The sequence below is a fragment of the Chenopodium quinoa genome, unplaced genomic scaffold (assembly GCF_001683475.1).
Source record: "Chenopodium quinoa cultivar QQ74 unplaced genomic scaffold, ASM168347v1, whole genome shotgun sequence".
NCBI classification, from domain to species: domain Eukaryota; kingdom Viridiplantae; phylum Streptophyta; class Magnoliopsida; order Caryophyllales; family Amaranthaceae; genus Chenopodium; species Chenopodium quinoa.
Window position 1 is genome coordinate 6,754,527 of NW_018742914.1, and position 9,601 is coordinate 6,764,127.

Here is a 9,601-nt window from a genome sequence, read left to right on the forward strand (position 1 = left end):
TCCTCCTATATTAACCATTAAACACTAATGCTAGTATTTTTTTTTAAAAAAAAAAATATTTTAATTATGAATTTAATTAGAATATTTAACATCATGTCTTCTAATACATGTGATCAAATATTTTATTACTAAAACCGTGCATTACACGAGACTAACCTATCTATCTATCTATATATTATACTAAAAGACAAGCGGCTCAATGTAAGGATGACAAATGTCACTCTCTCATTGGCTTGTCTTATGTATAAAATATATCTATATAATTACTGTTTACATATTCAAACATAGTTATTTTTGTTCAACTTTAAACAATAAAAGCAAGTTTCTATACATGCATAAGATTTTCATGATTTCCTAACATAAATATTGATTTAATTTTTAATAATAAAATATATACTTTCCAATACTACAAATAATCCATAATGTCATTCCAATATTTATTTGTAGTCAATTTAAAGAATAATAACTAATTTGAAGCAATATGATTAAAGTGACATAATTAAGGAAACAAATACTTCGTATTTTGAAAGGATAGTATTGTTTTTTTTTATGAAAATTAAATAAAATCAATAGAATTTAGTTTGACGTTAATTATGAAATCAATACAAACATTTTTTTAAAAAAAATCAGATGTATAATAAAATATTGTGCACCTATTATAAAAGTTACCCTGTAATGAATGAAAATTATTTATGCTTTATTGATAAAAGTTACCCAAAATCAATAGAATTAAATTTGACGTCAATTATGAAATCAATACAAACATTTTTTTAAAAAAAAAATCAGATGTATAATAAAATATTGTGCACATATTATAAAAGCTACCCTGTAATGAATGAAAGTTATTTATGCTTTATTGAAAAAAGTTACCCAAAATAGTCTATAAATTATCCTAAACTCAATGCAAGTTATCAGATGAATACAAAAGTTTTTGATAAAAATACAAAATAGTGTAAAAATTACTTTTATCGTTTTTTGTACTCCTTGACAAATACTGAATGCTGAGCCGAAATGTTGTCTCGGAAAAAAAATATAATCTTGAACATAAATTTAATTTTAATCCGCCTTTTATTTTCTATACAATGCCTTTTACAATGACCTTTGTTTTTTCTTACAGTAAAAAAAAAAAAAATTTAACCAAAAACCAATCTAAACAAGAAGAATAAAAGTTAAATTGAATTAGACATTTGAATAGATATAAAATGTATTATAACTATTACTCGTGTTTAAAATTGTAATATTCGTATTAAGTATTAACAATGCTATTACTTATGAATTTTTTTTTAGAAAAACTAAAATTTTTATTTAAAAATTGTGCATTGCTCATGTACTATACTAGATATACAACAATCATGTTCAATAATTTATGTTGTTTTATACATAATAATACTTTTAACTATAATTTAGACTTTCAAATCAACATTTTATAATAAAAAAAATATACATGTCATTTTTATTACACCTAAACATTATATAATAAGTCATATTGTTAAAGTTCTAATTATATTATTGAAATGTAGGTATGATACTATTTTCATGTACTTTACATTCTATGTAATTAAGTATAGTATGAAAGTTAATATATTTCGTGTAAAATAGTATGTGTATATAATATAATATTTTTTATAATATAAAAAAGTATATGTATATAATATAATATTTTATAACATGGGTCCTCCATACCAAGTGTACAGGTTGTTGGTGTAGTGGTGATTGAGACTACACTTGGTAGAGATGACCCGTGTTCGATCCCCTACAACAACAATCGGGAGGGAAGTGGAACCTAACAATCCAGAACTGATCCTCGAATCTGGATTAGCCCAAAGGATGAACCGGATAGAACACCCAAAAAAAAAATGATCGAGCAACTCAATGCATATATGACAGGAATTAACTTATCCTTTATCTATCTTATACAAAACTACAAAGTCTATATTTTTTTTTTTCAAAATCTAATAACATTTGTAAATTTTTGTTAATATGAAAAATATAAACCTATCAAAATGTATATATAGTTCAATTGTTTAATAACTTATATCAAATGCATAATTTTATTAAAATTATTTGCATGTAGTCATTAAATGTGTTGGATGTTGTGTAGCTATGCAATGTTCAAAACTTTAGTTGAGCTACTTTGATTTAGTGATTGTACGGTAAAAAGATATTGACTTCGATCTTGAAATATAATAGTCTAATAAATTCTAAATAGAATAATTAAAACAAAAGTAAATGAAAATAGTAAATGGCTTTAAATATTGAAATAAACATAACCTTTTAAATCAATTTAGCGAATTCAAGAGACAATTTTAAGGCTTTTAAAACTAAATGGGAGAAATATAAGTAAAAGAACAATTTCAGAGATATAAATGCTCATGCACTATTATAAGAGTTTTGTTAACCTTTTTATAATTAAGGTAGTGATAAATCTTAATATATACTCCGTATATTTTATTTATATAAATCCATACCTATATACGAAGTATTTGTGTTGTATAGTATATTTAATCAGATGTTTGTTATATGACTATTATATACTACCTCCGTTTCTTTTTAGTTGACACGTATTCTTTTTAGGAGGTTTTTTTTTTAGTTGACACGTTCCTTTTGGGGTAATTTTTTTACCTTACATTTACGAGCTGCCCCACTTGTTTTTTCATTCTCTCTCACTTTCTCTCCTCTCCTTAATATATGTGCCTAAATCAAACGCGTCAACTAAATAGAAACGGAGGAAGTAATATATAGTTTTTGGCACAATGCTTAACTTAGGAAAATATATGTACTTATAGGTCAAATATAGGGTTATTATATTATTGTGTCTATAGATTTGGTGAGTGCGTGACGGGTAATTAAAACATGTATATATTAGATTGATTGTAGCTACTGATGCGGATGGTATGATAAGATAATTTAAGTTTTTTTGTCAACGGGAGATATAAATGAATTAGTCCACTTCTCTTATGTAGATATTTTATTTTATTTTATTTTTTTATTTTTTATTTAATTTTTACGAGCACTTCTCTTATATAGTTATGTGGAGTATTATTCAATTATTAAAATAACATTATAAAAGATTAAAAGAAATTCAAATAACATAAAATACTATTCAAATAACGTTCCTTTATTTTATTTTTTTATTGACCATCAGTAACCAATTCCTTTATTAGTAATTGAATTACCTTTGTTTTTATTTTTCCTATGGGTTTAATAATTTGATTTATAAACCGTGCATCGCACGGGCACTATGCTAGTATATATATACTAAAAGACACACCAGTAATGACACGTGTCATCTCCTGATGTATCCTTGTGATTTTGTTTTTTTATTTTATTTTTGACAAAATCTATGATAAAATTAAAAAAAAAAAAAAAAAATTGAAACTTATGATGCTCTATTTCTTTAATTTGTAAGGAAACTAAAATATTTCCTACAATATTTTACTTAATTTAAAACTTCTTCCTACTATATTCTATTACTCCGCATAGGAAATAATCACTAAATTTGATGCTCCTTACTTAATATATAATAAATTTGGTTAAGATAGTAATCAAATATTTCATCATAATATATACGCACAAGGTATTAGTCAAATAGTGAATATAAATTTTTTTCTCAAAAAAAAATAAAATTGTGAATATATATTTCAAAGAATCCTTGCATAAATTTTGCTAAGAAGGTATTTGAAATACTTTGTATAAATCATCAACAAAAAAAAAAAAATTGTAAATAAGTTACTCTAACCATGAACATTTAGATATTTTTACTTACTATAAAATAATATGTATGTATTTCATGTCCAATGAAAGATGAAGTCGAGCATTTATATTATTATTATTATTATTTCCTTTTGATATATAATATAAAAACTCTTTAATCTATTTAATTTTGGAAATTTTGTCTAGAACTATCCTAAAGATAGGATCATTTGTGAACACTACCCATTAACGTTTTCCGTCCAATTAAGACGTTATTGGGCCCACTTTTTCACTTTTTCCACTTAATTAACTCCCCTAATTACCTTATCTCTTCTCTCTAATTAACTTCCTCTCCATTCTCACTCAATAATCCAAAAGATTATACTCAATCAATTGAACATAAATTCTCAATTATTCAAGTAATGTTTCACACTTTCCTTTTCATTCATTGTTTATTGTATTTGTATACAAGTTTTAATTGAACGCAATTAACATAATTAGGGTGTAAATTAGGGATTTGGATTAGGGTTTATGGGTTCAAATAAATTTGGGGGTTTTGATTTCTAGGATTTAGGGGTTTAATTGAGTTCTAGGTTTCACTTATTTTCACTTTGAGATTGTATTCAATTGCACTTTAATTATTAATTGGTCATTGCAGTTGGTAGGATGTCTAATTGGCCATTGTAATTGATATGATGTCTAAATTTGGGGGTTTTAATTTCTAGGGTTTAGGGAAAGTTAATTAGGGAAGAGGGAGAAGGTAATTAGGGAAAGTTAATTAGGGAAGAGGGAGAAGGTAATTAGGGGAAGTTAATTAGGGAAGAGAGATAAGGTAATTAGGGGAGTTAATTAAATGGAAAAAGTGAAAAAGTGGACCCCATTAACGTTTTTTTGGATGGAAAACGTTAATGAGTAGTGTTATCCAAACTTTTCTTAACTTCTGGGTAGTTCTTAACAAATAAAAAAAACGGGTAGTTGTTCACAAATGACCCTAGACAAAATTTTCTTTAATTTTTCCCTACATTATATTGGTCGAAGAAGATGAAAATGAAGATTGCAATAATTGGTTGATGATGTATTATTGTACTATATGTGGCTTATTGTAATTTACAGCATTACTATATGTATTAGCTTAGTTATATAATTTGTATTTATTAATTTACTTTAGGCTTGTTTTCTTATACTCATCTCCAATTGATCTCACATCATTTAGCTCTGAAATAAATTTTACAACCCCATTCCATATCATACTCCGCTCACACACATTCTCCACAACCCTTATTTATAAGGTATAACAAAATTTTTTTGCTACATTCTCATCACCAGTTGACAAAACACACACTAGATAACCATTATTAAATACTTCACATTAAACACAATACTCACGTCAATTTATACACTACATCGAATTATTTACCCAAGAAAGATAATATAAAAATTAATTATGTCGATACATAAATACATAATTAATTATACGAAAATTTCATAAAATGCCCCTGAGTAATTTTTTTATTCACCAAATACCCATCAAAACTTTCAAATTCACCATATACCCTTCAATTTAATAAAATTGTCACCATATGCCCAAATGACTAACGGATGTCAGCTCCGTTTGTCATTAGGGTTAAGTACGCCACGTGGCAATATCTTATTGGCTGTCTTTTCAATTAATTAAATTAAATTTAAAACAACTTAAGAATTTAATTTTTTTATTAAAAAAAAAAAAAAACCAACCCCAACCCCACCCAAACCACCAGCACGTTACCGCCACCACCAGCCTGCCTTGAACCACCAAGCCTGCAACTCAGCCTAGCTACCTCACGCCGGCGACTCTGCCCAGCCATCTAGTGCCGGCAACTCTACCCTGCCACCTCGCGTCGGCGACGCTGCCTAACCACCCTTCCCCCGATTTGCAAATCTCCCTCGGAAATCCCTCCTTTTCCTTGACCACCGTCGACATCCAAATCCCCTCCTCGCGTCAGCGATATCGCCCCTCCCTGTGCCGCCAAACCCAAATGCCCCTCCCCCTGCCATCTCCAACCGATGAACTACCACGTCGAATCCCAAAATCAAAAACCCCAAAAACTAAAACCTAGGTTTCGATTTTGGGGTTTTAATATTTTGAGGTGGTGGTTTTCGACTTAGTGGGGGTAGCAGCGTGGGGGAGAGGGTTGGGCTGCCGCCGGCGAAGGGGTTTCAAGGGGAAATGTGGCACGGGGAAGGCGATTAGGACGCCGGCGATGGGGGAGCAAGGGGAGGGTTTTTCCGCAAAAAAAACAATGCTTTTAAGGACGGGACATGGTGGTTTAGGGTAAGGACAAGGACGCCGGCGAATGGGGGAAAAGGTGCGGACACCGGCGCGTTGAAGGGCGGGGGTCATCGATGAATTCCGTGCGCCAATGCAACTGTTCAGGGTGGCGGGGATAGGGTCGGGTGGTGGTTGGGGTTGGGTTGTGGTGGGTGGGGTTTTTATTTATTTTAATTTTTATTTTTTGATAATTTTTTTTAAAATTAAAATAATTTTAAAAATAACCTATAAGAAGCTGCCACGTGGCAGATTTTAACCTTCATTGACTAACGGAGTTAACGTCCGTTAGTAATTTGGGCATATGGTGACATTTTTGTTTAATTGAAGGGTATATGGTGAATTTGAAAGTTTTGATGGGTATTTAGTGAATAAAAAAATTACTCAGGGCATTTGGTGAAATTTCCGTTAATTATATATATCAATATAATGTAAACATATAATTTTACGTAATTTGTTAATGATGTATCAATAATTTTATTCAGGATTCAGGTTAATTATCTAACTTCAAACACATGGATTCTAATTTGTACATTAGATTGACTTATTTCCCCAAGAAAGATAATGTAAAAATTATTTATGTCGATACATAAAAACATAATAAATTGTATGTATCAATATAATGTAAACATATAGTTTTACGTAATTTGTTAATGATGTATAAATAATTTTATTCCCAGTTCGTGTTAATATTAACTTTACATCAAATATTATTTAAATGAGGGTAAAGTATTATGATGAGACTGAGTTATGGCCACATGTTGAATGTTGAGGAAGATCAATAATATGGTTGTCATTTGAAATTCAGATATATGATGAGGAGGAGATCTTTGCATATTTAATATTGTCATCGCCCCATATGAACCAGTTGCTACTCTCAATTATATGCAATATAGTTATCAAGGTGATTTTGGGACGATCTTTTTGCAACTTTCATGGCATACTCTACGCCATACGGAAATGAGCAAAAGAAAACATCTTGAGAAGCATCTTCAATTTCAGCGAACGAGCAAATGGACTTGAGATTCATATTGATCATGCGTTCATCATAAACGAATAAAAGCCCAAATTCCTTTTTATGGTCCAGTAATGAAATTGGCTTAAACTCACCCTTTTCAGATTTGTGCAAATTATTGAAGAGGATCTCAATATTAGTTCCAGGTTTCTCCATTGCTTTCTGGATGACATGACGGCATGTCAGTATCATGTTATACCTCCTTCTTTCAGCAAAATAAACCCATAACCACAATTATTATTTTCCACCTCAATACAAACAATCACAGCTTCAGCAATGTCCAGAACTTTTGTAGGTTTATATTGAGTCTCTTCGTATAGAATTGTGGGGAATTAAACTAGTGTGAGAATAGTGAACAAAAAACATGAATATATACCACACAAGGATTATTCACACTACACACTTACCAACCTAATCTTAAAATCCTATGAAAGGAACGAAGAGGAAGCCAAAAGTAATTGAAGGATGTTGGTACTGCAAAATTTCACATGTCCGGGAACCAGGATATAGAATGAAGATGAAGTACATGAAAATGAATGCAATTGAATATTTGATAGAAAAATAGCCAGGTTGATGTTTAAGGTTGTTAGGAAATCAGGGTGTAATTGTGTTTGATTAATGTGGAACAAGTCAATGAAATTAAGGACGAGAAAAACAATAAAGAAGATATACAAAAAACACAAGGATTTACGTGGTTCGGTCAAAATAGACCTACATCCATGGGTGGGGGATTCGAGAGCTTCTTCACTATAATGGAGAAAGAAACAAGAGAATAATACAAATAGTCTTAAATCTAAGGAAAATTTGTCAAGAATATTATGACCTTTGCCCGGTCTTCCAAAAATAAAACGACCTTTTAATTATCCCGGAATAAAATGACCTTTAACATACATATTCCATAAATAGATCAAATAACCGGTAACCTCTTGTAAAGGTTAACCCTAGACACATGTTGCATAGTGATAGGTTATGAATTTTTATCTAAATTTTTACATTTTTCTTTTTAATTAAGATAACTGATTTTTTTAATAAAAAAAAAATACCCACCCTCTTCCTTTAACATATCCGGCAGCCACGTCTTCCCCCAACCTCAATCGATCGGACACCATTAAAGAGCTTTATGGTCATTTCATCAAAACCCAAAAACACGAAGACCCAGATTCAATTTATCTAGTTTTGCGCTCATGATATTCTCTCTCCTCAACCACATTACACAAAGCCCAGATTGTGTTTGGTCAAATTCAACGACCCCCGTTGTTAATATGGAATCATTTGATAAAGGGATTATCCAAAAGTGATGATCCAATTAAAGCAATTTATATGTATAAATGTATAATGATATGAGAAACTATGGGTTGGGAAATTTGACTTTTAAATTTGTTCTTAAGGCATGTAGTCGTGTTTCAGATGTTTTGCAGGGTAAAAAGATTCATGTTCATGGATTAAAACTTGGGTATGAATCATATTTGTTTGTGTTAAATGCTACATATGTATGGATCATCAGATTATGTGGGGAAATGAGTTTTGCATGAAAGGTGCTTGATGAAATGATTGAGAGAGATTTGTTCATTTGGAACTCTTTGATTTGTGGGTAATACTCGTAATAGTCAATGCAATAAGTATAGGGAGGTTCTGGGTGTTTTCGAATCGATGCAGGTGGCGAGTGTAAGGGTGGATGCTGTGATAATGGTGAAAGTTATCGTGGCGTCTATTGAGGTTGAATTTCATGGCTAGTGGAGGCCATAGGTGAGGGTTGGGTGGGGTTTCACTACTGGTGGAGGCTACGGTGGGGGTTCACTTCACGGGGATGGGGGGCTGTAAGGGCAAAGGGGTTTTCTTTTTTAAAAAAAAAAATCATTTTTTATCAAAATTAATTTTTTTAATAAGAAAATTGTTAAAAAACAACTGACCAATTATAAAGTGACACGTGTCACTCTTAACCCATTAAGCAGGTCACAACCAGTTTCGCCCCATTTATGAAAGATATATGTTAAAGGTCATTTTATTCCGGGATAATCAAAAGGTCGTTTTATTTTTGGAAGACCGGACAAAGGTCACAATATTCTTGACAAATTTTCCTAAATCTAATGACTCAAAATATATGATCTAAATGATCAACTAAAGGGGTCCTTTTATAACACATGGAAACCCTAATAAAACCCTAAGATTGTTCCCCAATTATATTCAAATAGCCGTCATAGAAAAGATATAATTTTAAGAAATATTCCATAAATTATCGTAGAATAACCTAACTACCGAGCTATAGCTCGGCAGCTAGCTCATGCCTGCCGCAAGTCCTCATAGGGCCGAGCTATAGCTCACTCGCATAGAGCTATAGCTCGCAGCCTCGTTGCAAATTTCCAGCTTCGTCAGGTTTTCCTAAAACGGTCATAACTTTCTTGTTTATTATCAGAATTGGGCATATAACCTATCGTTGGAAATCTCTTGAACCAAGCTATCTCCTACAACTTGAATCACCTCAAAATTGCTTGTAGTTTGAGAGATATCTGCGTTCAAAGTCAAACCCTACTAGATTTCGAGTCACAATTTAACAAAGGTCAATATGGTTATGATTCCCCTAAACTAGT